Source organism: Chaetura pelagica, unplaced genomic scaffold, assembly GCF_000747805.2.
Source record: "Chaetura pelagica isolate M959 unplaced genomic scaffold, ChaPel_1.0 scaffold499, whole genome shotgun sequence".
In the NCBI taxonomy this organism is placed as follows: Eukaryota; Metazoa; Chordata; class Aves; order Apodiformes; family Apodidae; genus Chaetura; species Chaetura pelagica.
In genome coordinates this window covers 105,745-118,643 of record NW_009954615.1, presented here as the reverse complement: position 1 = coordinate 118,643, position 12,899 = coordinate 105,745, and positions in this window count along the sequence as shown.

Here is a 12,899-nt window from a genome sequence, read left to right as displayed (position 1 = left end):
GGCTGCGAAATAATGGATCACAGGATATTCCTACCTGGAACTTAAGAGTTCTGTGTGGTTGGCAGTTCTGTCGACAGAACTGCAGAGCTGTGCTGTCTGGGTGGGGTTTCTGGGTGGTTATCTACTTCAGTGGAGGTCTAAGCATAGCAGGGGTGACAGCCAAAGATGACCTCCTTAGCTGGGTAGGAAAGGTACAGCATTTGGGGACATGTTTGAGGACGTCTGTAGGTGAGTATTGAAAAAGAATTGAAGAAATAACAAGCACTGTGTGTCTTACAGACTTGTATGTTGAGAGGTAAAAGACTTCAGGCCTTAGAGAAAAAGACAAAAGAGAAAAGCATGGCCATAAACCAGGTGAGGGTCTCAACAAAAAGCATTAGCTTCTCTCTGGGGGACTTGATTTTATGAAACCACATATATAAAACAAAATATTTTGGATTATGAGGGGCAGGAAAGCTTTCAGAAACTGGTCTGAGTTGGTCTTCTCACAAGCTTTAGAGTGGCTTTTACGGATTTTGAGTTTTCCATTTGTTAAGCTGTCCTCAAATACTGATTCTAATGAGTGTGTTACAATCACAGTAGAGTCTCTAGCTTCACAGTCAAAACTGGCCAGGCACGCTTGAGTATTCTCATATCTGAATGTTGTGATTATCTGCATTTAAATAAAAAGTTTACTGATTGTTTGTTACTGGCAGAATCTGATTTTTACCAGTGTACTGTTTTTTTGTAATCAGTCCTTGATGGAATAAAAATTTGCATCCTGTCTCTCCGTGGAAGGTTTTGTATCCTTCTCCCACGCTGGAAGCCCAAGGCAGGGAGGGCAGGAATTCAGCTCCTGTGGGTGGTTCCTGGGCCGCGGGGGGCAGGGCCCTGCAGCCCCTCGGGGCAGAGCTGGGCTCCCGTACCAGCTCGGCTTAGGGCAAGCCCCTGCCTGTGTCACTGCTCCAGGGGCTGCAGGTGCGGGGGGTGAGAGCAGCACTGCTCACAGCAGGAGAGGAGCCCGGAACCCCGGGCACGGTGGGTGCCCAAGAGGGGGAATATGAGAGTGAAGCAGGAGTGGGCAGAGCAGGGGTGGGCTGAGCTGGGGGTTCAGGCAGCCCTGAGGGCAGCACAGCACGATCTGTGGGGCTGCAGCTCATGGGAGATCAAGGCTTGTTCCCACACTCAACAAACTGGCTATAGCCAGGCTGCCTCAACTCCGACCATGACTGATGTAGGTAACAGGTTAGGAACAAGTGATACCTGGCAAGGATCAGAAGGAGCAGCTTTCCCCAGTGAACCAAGCTGGCTGCATCCCCTCCAGCTGCCATCGGGCAGGGCAGGGTGACCGCCGACAGTGGGGGAGAGCATGTATCCCAGGAGACTGGCCTTGGCCAGGCAAGTTTCCCTGGTGCCTGAACAGCCTTTGCCTTGGGATATCTCAGGAGTGGGATCTGACTCAGGATAGATCAGGAGCGGGATCTGACTCGGGACAGTTTCCGGTTTCCAGCTGGAAACCCTTCCCCCTTGTCCCATCCCTCCCTGCCCTTGTCCAAAGTCCCTTCACAGCTTTTCTGGAGCCTCTTCAGGCACTGGGGTGACCTGCTGGAGAGCAGCTCTTAAAAAAAGGACCTCAGGGTCCTGGTGCACAACAGGCTGACCATGAGTCAATAATGTGCCTTTGTGTCCAAGCAGGGCAATGCCATCCTGGGGTGAATCAAGAAGTGTGACCAGGAGGTCAAAAGAGGTTCTCCTCCTCCTCCACTCTGCCCTGGTGAGACCACATCTGGAGGACTGTGTCCAGTTCTGAGCTCCCCATTGATGAAGGACAAGAAACTGCTGAATAGAGTCCAGCACAAGGCCATAAAGGTGATGAGGGAACTGAAGCATCTGGGCTGTGAGGAAAGGCTGAGAGAGCTGGGGCTATTCAGCTTGGAGGAGATCAAGGGGGGGTCTCATCAGTGCTTATCAATATCTCTAGGAGGTGTCAGGAGGATGGGACCAGGCTCTTCAGCAGTGTCCAGTGACAGGACCAGGGACAATGGGCACAAGCTGGAGGACAGGACGGTCCAGCTAAACATAAGAAAATACTACTTTTCTGTGAGGGTGACAGAGCCCTGGGACAGGCTGCCCAGGGAGGTTGTGGAGTCTCCATCTCTAAAGACATTCGGAACCCACCTGGATGTGTTCCAGGGGGATTTGTTGTAGGTGACCCTGCTTTAGCAGGGGGTTGGACTAGATGATTTCTACAGGTCCTTTCCAACTCCAACCACTCTGCAACTACTAGAAGGTGCTCTAAGATCTCCCTGGAGCCTTCTCTTCTCCACCCCCAACTTTCCCAGCCTGTCTCCAGAGCAGAGCTGCTCCAGCCCTCCCATCATCTCTGTGGCCTTCTCTGGACTTACTCCAACAGCTCCATGTCCTTCTTGTGTTGAGGACCTGTGTTGGTTTGGTGTGCTTAGTGGACCTCCCCATGCCCTCCCACCAGAAAAGGACAGGGTGGATTACTGAGAGCACTCTCTGCTTGAGATAATGGATTTGCTTCTCTGAGCAGTTCGCATGGGGAACACCCCTCTCAGGGTGATCTCAGGGGATCCACCAACTGCTGGATAGGAACTTAGGGAGTGACAAACCCCAATTTAAATCATGCCATGCCCACGAAATACTCAGGACACATTATAAAATAAAGAAAGGTGAATGTAATGAGGACTTATGGATGTGAGTACAAAGTTCAGGAAAGTTAAGGGCTTTAAAAGGGAGAGTGGAATGAGTAGGTTTGTGTGTGTTCTTGTTTAGACTCTGCCCAGAAAGCTAAGTATTGCAAAGAGAGGAAAACAAAGATAAGATAGAGGAAGGTGTTTAATTGAGCCTGACACTGTATCCTCCTCTATTGAGGTCATAGAATCATAGAAACACAGAATCATGCAACTATTCAGGTTGGAAAAGACCCTTGAGATCACCTAGTCCAACCATCATCCCTACTCCACAAAGTTCTCCTGTAAACCATATCCACCAACACCACATCCAAATGACCCTTAAACACATCCAGGGATGGTAACTCAAACCACCTCCCTGGGCAGCCTGTTCCAGTATCCAACTGCTCTTTCTGTGAAAAAATCCTTCCTAATGTCCAGTCTAAACCTGCCCTGTTGCAGCTTGAAGCCATTGCCTCTTGTTCTGTTGCTAATTGCCTGTGAGAAGAGACCAGCACCAACCTCTCTACAATGTCATTTCATGTAGATGTATAGACTGATGCCTCAGCCTCCTCTTCCTCAGACTGAACATTCCCAGTTCCTTCAAGTGTTCTTCATAAGATTTATTTTCTAGGCCCTTCACCAGCTTCATTGTCCTCGCTCCAGCACCTCGGTATCTGTCTTGAATTGAGGTGCACCAAACTGGACACAATACTCCAGGTGTGGCCTCACCAGTGCTGAGGACAGGGGGACAATCACCTCTCTGCTTCTGCTGGTCACAAAAACAGCCTATACTACATTATGACAGATTGATATGCACATCTGTCTGCACAGATGTTTGTGCTGCATGCAAGTATAGTTTAAAGAGGCCACATCCAGAGCAATAGAACCTCAGCTCCATATGTGCAGTTTCTCCTACTGCACATAAACACAGAGTTATGTAAATATTTGTGCAAATTTATGTAACATGACATAAAATTCAGAAAGCTACTATAAGTAATTATGATAATTATTGCAGCATAGGTTCTGCTGATTTACAGAGTAGGAACTAGGCCTTCTGCTCTGTAATATTACAGTCTAAGACCCAAGAAGGTACTAACTGAATTCTCAAGATCATGAATAAAGATGTTAAACAGAAACAGTCCCAACACTGAGCCCTGAGGAGCACCAGTTGTGACCAGCCCCAGCTGGATTGGACTCCATTGACCACCACTCTCTGGGCCCAACTGTCCAGCCAGTGCTTGGTCCAGCAGATCTTTTGCTCATCCAGGCCATGAGCAGCTCATTGTTTTTTATAAACATTCTATGGGGAACAGTGTCAAATGCTTTTTGGAGATAGACAATATCCACAGCCTTTCCTTCATCCAACAGTCGGGTCATCATGTCATAGAAGGTGATCAGATTCGTCAGGCAGGACCTGCCTTTTATAAACCCATCCTGACAGGACTTTATCCCCTGATTGTTGATCTGCTCCATGACCTTCCCTGGTACTGAGGTCAGACTGGCAGGTCTATAGTTTCCTGGATCCTCCTTTCTGCCTTTCTTATAGATGGGTGTCACATTTGCTACCCTCCAGTGCCTTGGGACCTCCTCAGCCAGGACTTCAGGTAAGTAATGGAAAGTGGCTTGGTGATCCCATCTGCCAACTCTTTCAGCACCCTTGGATGTAACCCATCTGGTCCCATGGACTTGTGTGTGTCTAAGTGGTATCGTAGGTCTCTGACCAATTCCTCTTGCATTGTGATGACTTCACTCTGCACCCCCTCTCTGTCTCCTAGCTCATGTGGCTGGGTATCCACGAAACAACTAGTTCCAGTGCTAAAGACTGAGGCAAAGTAGGTGTTGAACATCTCAGCCTTTTCCTCATCCTTTGTTACTAATATTCCCTTTGCATCCAATAAAGGATGGAGATTTTTCCCTAATCCTCCTTTTGTTGTTAATGAACTTACAGAAACACTTTTTATTATTCCCAACAGCTGTAGCTAGTTTGAGCTCTAGCTGTGCTTCGTCTCTCCTGATTTTCACCCTGCACAGGTTCACTTCATCTTTGTAGACTTCATGAGTGACCTGTCCCCTCTTCAAAAGGTCATAGACTCTCTTTTTGTTCTTAAGGCCCAGGCAAAGGTCCCTATTTAGCCAGGCTGGTCTCCTACCCAGCTTCCTGGTTTTTGGGCACATGGGGACAGCCTGCTCCTGTGCCTTTAGGACTTCTTTCTTGAATTATGTCCAGCCTTCCTGGACTCCTTTATCCTTGAAGGCAGCCTCCCAAGGAACTTTGTCAATCGGTCTTCTGAACAGGTCAAAATTTGCCTGCCAGAAGTATAAGGTGGCAGTTTTACTGTCCCCCTCCTTGTTTCTCCAAGGATCAAAACCAATCGTCTCATGATCACTGTGCTCTAGATAGCTTCCAACTTTTACTTCCCCCCCAAGATCTTCCCTGTTCAACCGAAGCAGGTCCAGGAGGGTACCCTCCCTGGTTGGCTCACTTATCAGTTGTGTGAGGAAGTTATCTTCCACACATTCCAGGAACCTCTTGGAATGTTCCCTCTCTGCTGTGTTGTACTTCCAGCAGATGTCTGGGAGGTTAAAGTCCCCCACAAGAACAATGGAAGTAACTGGGAGATTTGTCCCAACTGCTTATAGAAAGCTTCATCCGCCTCACTGCTTTAGTTGGGAGGTCTATAGCAGACTCCCACAGCAATACCAGCTTTCTTGGCCCTTAAGCTCACCCAAACACTCTCAACCTCGTTATGACTATACTTGATTTCCAAGCTCTCACAGCATTCTGTAACACACGGGGCCACTCCACCCCGCCTCCTTCCCTTTCTATCCATCCTGAAGAGCTTGTCACCATCAATTGTGGCACTCCAGTTGTGTGATGCATCCCACCATGTTTCTGTGACAGCCACTGTCATAGTTTTCCTCGTGTATCATGGCTTCAAGCTCCCCCTATTTGGTGCTCATACTGCGTGCATCGGTATAGATGCACTTCAGATGCGCTAATGGTTCCAACACCTTTTTTTTACTGTGGGCCCCATTTCCTACCTGTCTTGAGCTGGTACTGGGGGGCTACCGGCTGTCAGGTGCTTTTGCAACTTCTCCCCACCCCCAATGTGGAGGGGTTTTTGAATAGGACCAAGGGTCACACGAGGCGCTGCCTGTCACAGAGGAATGGCCACTGCGGGACCATATTTTAGAGTGGTAGTTAGAGTGGACCCCCCCACCACACTCAGAAATTGCCTCTAAAACCAAGGTTTACTACACAAATTAATCGGTTTATTAAGGGTTAACACAAACTGAGGAATTATGTTTAGAGAAAATGCAAATGTAAGTGGCTACCAGGGATATATGTATATACAGTAAGAAAGTGTCCTTTAGGGAGGTAATGCAAAAGATCCTGTGCTTTTAAGGGAGAGTGCTGTGTGCGAGAATGAGGAGAGGTGTGTGTGTGTGTGTGTGGTGGTGTCACCCTCGTGTCCCCAAGGCTCCGTTCCCAGGGCAGGTTGGTTGGTGGCCCCCCTTTAGGTGTCCTTTAGAGATGGGCTTGTGGCCCATCCTTTCCGTCCCGCCCCACATCCGGTGTTTTGGGTTCAGTTGTCCTTGAGAAGCAAGTCTGGTTTAGTCTGTGAGCAGGGAATGATCAGGAGAGGCCTTTGCTGGCTGAAAAGGCCTTTTGTTTAGACTGATGTGGGGAAGAAAAGAACAGTTTCCCACACTACCAGACCCTTCTCAGGTGCTTCCATGATTTCTAAACATCTATCCTTTCTCTCAAATGAAATGAGAGGGAATGAAAGGAGTGAGAATCCTCCCTAGTCCACCATCCTTCAAGCCCTGGCATGCTTCTCTTGGGCTTGTCCATAACAGGCCCTGTTATCTTCCCTCCCCCCTTCATATCTAGTTTAAAGCCCTGTCAATCAGCCCCAATAACTCCTGCCCCAAAAGGCTTTTGCGCCCCTGCGACAGGTGTATCCTACCTGCCACTAGCAGGCCAGGTGTCTCATGTAACAGCCTGTGATCCAAAAACCCCAAGCCCTGCCCGTGGCACCAGTCACTCAGCCATGCATTCATCTGCAGACTCCTCCTGTTTATCTCTATCCTTTCTTGCAACAGGTATGAAACTGTCCTGGTTTGAGCCAGGATGAAGTTATTTTTCCTTTTACTGATTTTAGCAAAGTGTCCCAGCTTGTGCTGATAACAGCTGGAATGTTTTTCTAAGTGCTGGGTCTTCAAGGTCACATCTTTACTCTGCCAACTCAGACACTACATGGAGATCTATGACCCCTCCTGCAGGAGGCTGAATTAGACAGACAGCAAAACTGGCCAGAGATATTCCATTCCATATATCTGCATAAGCTCAGAGGAAGGTCAGAGGTCACAGAAGACAACTTCCTTCCTGCTTCTTCTTTCCTTGTCTTCCATCTGTGGCCAGCACCTGGAGAGGACTCCATCCATCCCTCATCGTGGACCCCCAGGCTCGAGCTCTTCTGACCCTCATCACTCTCCGCTTTCTTCAGTAGCAGCTTGGGGATTTTTCAGGACTGTTCGCAGCTCAGGAGATGCTGTGGGAGTGGGGGGAGGTGAGAGACTTTTGCACATATCTGAACATATTTGTATATAATTGTATATGTTTTCTTTTCTCCTTAGTGTTTAATTAAAGCTGTGTAGTTTAGTTTTCAATCCAGCAAAGTCTCTCTCTTTTTCTTTGTCTCGTTCCCTACCTGGGCAGGAGGGCAGTGGATCGAGAGCGTTGTTGTCAAACCTGAGTCAAATGGTGACAGGAGACAAACACTACTTGTGGTCCAGACCCCCTAACCAGTCATCCCAGGGCCCTGAAGTCTCTCTGTTCATTGTCCTTGGATTTCTTGTAACTTCATCACTGCCAACCTGAAAAACCAGCAGTAGGTAGTAGTCAGAGGGCTGCACCAGATCAGAGTGTTTTAACATCTCTAATCCCCAGGGAGGCAGCAGACTTCCCTGTGGGATGGGTCTTGGTTGAAAAATGGGCCCTTCTGTTTCCCTCAGAAGAGTCACCCACCACAATTACTCTCCGTTTCTTCTTAGTTGAAGAAGTCCCTAAGGCTTGGGAGTGAGTGACAAGCCCTAGGTGACTCGATAGATGAATCTTTCTCTCCATCTTTGTCTGGCCCTGAAGTTCCAAAGCCTAATACCTATTTTTCAAGGGCAACTGAGAGGGGGGTGGCCATAAGAGTTTTCACTTGCCTCTCTGAGGAGGGACCTCCCTCCATTCCTCCCTGTCCCATGGGTCCCCTCCTTCTGTCTGATGACAGGAGGGGAGAGGATCCATCACTTCTTCTAGAGCCTCTTCCTTCTCCCCTTGCCTCAGGCTGTGGCTCCACCAATCTATTTTGCTTTTGCATTCCCTGATGGTTCTCAACCTTTCTACCTCCTCCCTCAGTTCAACCACCTGCCTGAGCAGATAATTTATTTGCTCACACTGCACACAAGTGGTGTCACTGGCTCCCTCCAATACAAGCACCAGGCTCAGGCATTTGCTGGTGTCCATCTTATGATTTTCACTTTACTCTGCACTGTAAAGAGGCATGTTTAATATAAGAGGGGTTGTCCCTAACAGGACCCCAGCCTGGCCCTGGCCCTGCAGGGGGCTCTCAGCAGAGCAGAGGGGACAATCCTCTCCCTGGCCCTGCTGGTCATGCTGCTGGGGATGTAACCCAGGATATGGTTGACTTTCATGTACTCAAGTTTGGACAGTTCTTAGCTGTGTGTATGGGGGGAGTGTGGAGGGAGGCAGCAAGAACACAGGCTTGTGCTCAGGAATGTAAACTACTGTAAAGGCAAGAAGCTCCCAGCAGGTCTGACATGAGAGCCTGGCTGGAAGAGACAGCAGGCTCCAGAATCAGCTCTAAGCAATAAACCTCAGGCATCAGCCAGGCTGTGATAGTCCAGTTGGGCTTCCCTCACAGAAACTGATGCCATTGCATCTCTGAACAACTGGAGAGGCAGCTTCCCCCTCATTTATTATGCAATGTATAATGAGGGGGCAAGAGAAAGCCACAAGCACTGGCAAGCAACAACTGCAATTTTGCAGCATGAGATGAACTGGGTAGAGTGGCAGCCTGTTCATCCCTGCCTGCTCTGGTGCTCTGCCTCCATTATGGGTAAGCTCAGCCCAGTTCAGCCCCAGGGCTGGCAGGACAGCCTTCGGTGTGGGGCTGTTCCTGCGGGCAATGCCTGCTCCCCACGGCAAGATCCATTCTGCAAAACAACACAAGGGCAGCAACACGTTGGCTCCTTGAATAGAAAGTGCTCCCCATCCCCCAGCACTGTCCCGGGTAACCGGGTGGTTAATGACACTCAGTTTGCAGTTATCACACTCGCCCAAAGGTACGTCTTGCTTTCCAGGCTTCAGGAGTGAGCTGCTGCTCCTGACAGGAGCGCTCGTCAGAAAGGACCGAAGCACAGAGATTTGTGGAGGGAAACAGACCTGCCAACACACCCAAGTGCTGGGTTTTCCTCTTGGTTGCAGGGAACACCCAAGAAGAACCTGGGAGCATTACAGAACAGAGCAGAGCTCAGTATAAGATACATTAAAATAGATTTTAATTCACTGAATTATTAAATGTTTAATTTATTATGCAAGCAAGAGAAACTGTCCACAAATAGTAAGTTACTGTACGGCTGTAAGTACAATATTTTCAGAGCAGTTCTGATACTTTCTATGCTGTATTAAAAGGCTACAATTTTTACTATGAAATCTCAGGTATTTCAAAATACTCTACATGCACAAATTGTTCTTGTATTAAAAACCTTATACTTAACTGAAGATACTTTAGTGCTTAAGAAAATGCACCTTTGACCAAGATGAGGAAACAAGAAGTTTGTTTTTCCTGCAGGACAAAAATATTATGGTCTGCTGACTTTCTCACTTTGCTCCAAGTTTTTAGGATCTTGTAAACTTATGAAAGCTTTCATTTGGCAAATGTATTTCTTTATTTTTAATAAAAGTCCACATATCCTAGAGCAACAGACCCATATTTTACAGTATCTGGACCTTCCTCACATCAGTGTTACCCAAATTTAACAAAAAAAAATAAATCAAAAAAAGAATTAAAAAATCACACCACCTACAAAGAAAAAAAAACACACCACCAAAATCAACCAGCCCCCCCCAAAAGAAAAAACCCCAAGAAAAACCTGATGTTTACATTCTAATTCTGGTAGTAGGCAACCAACTGTCCTTACCAAGACCCAAAGAGTGCAAACAAGTGTGTGTGTCCCTATCACTGTGCTTTTCCTCCTATCCCCAATAGCTCTGTTTGGAGGTTACATTTTTCCCTGAACTACACACATTTGACAAGTGGCTGTATATATACTGAAATACACACACACCTCATACAAAAAAGTACATATATACATGAATGTCATTGTATAGTCCTATGAATAGTTCCTTTCCCCCTCCCCTCACATCCGACAGTGCTGCAGTGATTTAACAACCGACTTCTAATTCATGGAATACTCAGAAAATGCATTTACTCCCACAGCAGACAGTCACTGGACTATTACAAAAGGATTACTAGCTTCAAACACTTGTTTGATTCCTGCAGACGCTGCTGGACGCTGAGATTCCTGCAGAGAACTAAACTGTGCAGCTCATCTGCTTCTGCTGATCAGCCATGCCGTGAGCGGAGGAATTCTTTTACTACAGAAGTTAATGAATATGAAACCATGCATTTAAAAAACATACTGCATGCTTTACAATCAGAGAGCTCTGTCTTCAGCAGAAATACTGTAAAGTTTACCAAGTGATCCAACACTTCCATGGTCAAAAGTCACCCAGTTTAAAGAAACCTCTGGTATAAACCCACCACCATGCTTGGCTGCTAAGTGCAGTCTCTCATCTATTGGTTTAAACACCTTCTTGTATTTGTTTCAGACAGTTTTATATAGCTCTGGAAGATTAAGAATTCACCTTTTGAAACATAACAGTAAGATAAATCTTTTTTGACTATCTAGAAATAATCCAAAGCTCACCAACAAATTACTTCATTAATTCAATAAGGCAAGGTATTACTATTGAAAGAGACAACTGGAAATCACTCCTTCCATCAAGATGCAACTGCAAGGCATATCAGTTATAAACTACTGCATACTGTTTCATAAGTGTTACGTGAACTTCACACGTAAAATAAATTTCACAGATTAACTTTCATTGGATATTTCCAAGTGTTGTTGAAAAGGAGTAATCAAATTACCAAAATCTAAGATTACCTATTTACTCTAATTCGAACTTATTACAAATGTCATCAGAAGAACTAGGTAACATTTCTACAGCACACATGGACAGAATCCATATCAAAATGCATCTGCTGGACATGTCAGGAAAGCACCAACGTGTCATCAAGCCCCTCACCCAGGCCAGCTTTAGAATCAAGAGCTGCCCCCTGCCCAGCAGCCCCTCTGCAAGCAGCTCTGGGTGCAGTGACATGTGTCACTCAGAAGTGACAGTTCTTTATGCAGAAGAGCCAGGGTCCAATGCTTCAGCACAATTCTCTCCTAAAAACCAACAATTCATGAGGTAGAATTAAAAAAGTAACACTCAGTGCATATTAACAGGCATAGAATTAAACTTACAAGCAATCTACCAGCTCAAGGAATTTATGACAGGAAAAACCAAAACCAGACAGACAGACTGACCATCAACTGCTTTGATTTCACAGGTGCTGCTTCTCCACAGCGAATACAGGTGAGAACAGTATTTAAGGTTTCTTCAGATCATTAACTGTAGTCCCTTTAATGATGTTTAAGGAAACACAAAATGAGAGAAGAGCAGCCTGGGGAGGGCGAGCGCTTGGGGACAGGTGAGAACTGCTTTGTTCATTTATTCCTAACAGGACACAACTCAGAGGGGCGGGCCAGGGAGAGCAGAGAATTAAGTGTGTTGATACATCCACACTGCATTCTCCTTCAGAACATGTCAGGAACAGCAAACCTGGCACTTCTGCTGGATGACCATCAAGAACAGTGCTCAGCTTTGCCCCACACTTGGTTTGGTTTGGGTTTCTCCCCCCGCCCCCGCCTTGGCCAATTAGAAACTCCTTGTAGCTTAGCTCTTCATTTGCATAAAAATCTCATCTTCCCTGCACACTTCACTTCTTGTGAAGTTTCCTGCACACTTCACTTCTATTGCTTGAAATCACAGAGCAGGGAAGTCCCCCAGGGCTGCTTCTACCAACCCAGGAAATCCAGCCTGTCCCCGAGGCTCAGGGTCACCAGCTGCCCCACAAGGAGCTGGGAGCACATGAAGTGATGCACTTCTAACTGGTCCCAGTGACACTTGCATATTTTATTTTTTCAGTCACTATGCCCCATTTTTCATGGTTTAGTCAATTAACTCAAGTGAAAAAATACCTTTTTATGGATTGTGTTCCTAGTTCATGGTTCCAAAGGCATTCAGAAGTATCTGAAAGAGCATTTGAACTTCAGAGTCAGCCCCCTTTGGAAAGTAGGGCCTCTCTCTTAATTTGACTTTCCCAGTCAACTTCTGACTTTGAGACAATGGTTTCAGCATCAATGAAACTGCTCAGATGTGCCACAGAACATTTCAACCTGTGAGATGCTATCTGAGAAGCCTATGGGCATTTATTTGCATTTTAAGTTTACTGAGTATATTTACTTTTTAAATCATTCCTACTCCTCCAGCTGGGACAATATTCTGAGACACCATCACCAAATAATTCTGTTAAAAACCCACAAAAATAGGAAGTTTAGGGCTGTTACCCAAGAGGGGAAGTCTGTCAGCTGCAGGTACTCAGACTACCAGAATGCAGTCCTTTAGCAGTCAGTTGCTAGAGATGATGAAAATTCAGTGCAGGAGTAATTAACTAGTTCTCAGATTACCAAACACCCAGTATTGAAGGCTTTGTATTAGGAAATAAGTTATGCAAGAGAGAATTTGGTTTTTTCCTCACAATGCAGAGAAGCTTAAAAAGTTTCAATAACTTCTCCACCATGACCCAGACTATGCTACAGACACAAATTCCAACCTACAAGAGGATCACCAGGCTTATGTTTTTCCAGCCATGTTATGGTTTTCCACCTCATCTTCATAAGGTGTCTCCTTTTCCCCAGACACATATTTTGCAACAGGCTCTATGAGACTCAGCTGTTAAAAAAAGCACACACCGTTGCACTGGAGATGGTAAATCTGAACACCAAAACATGACAGTCCTATTTAGGTAAAGTTTCCTG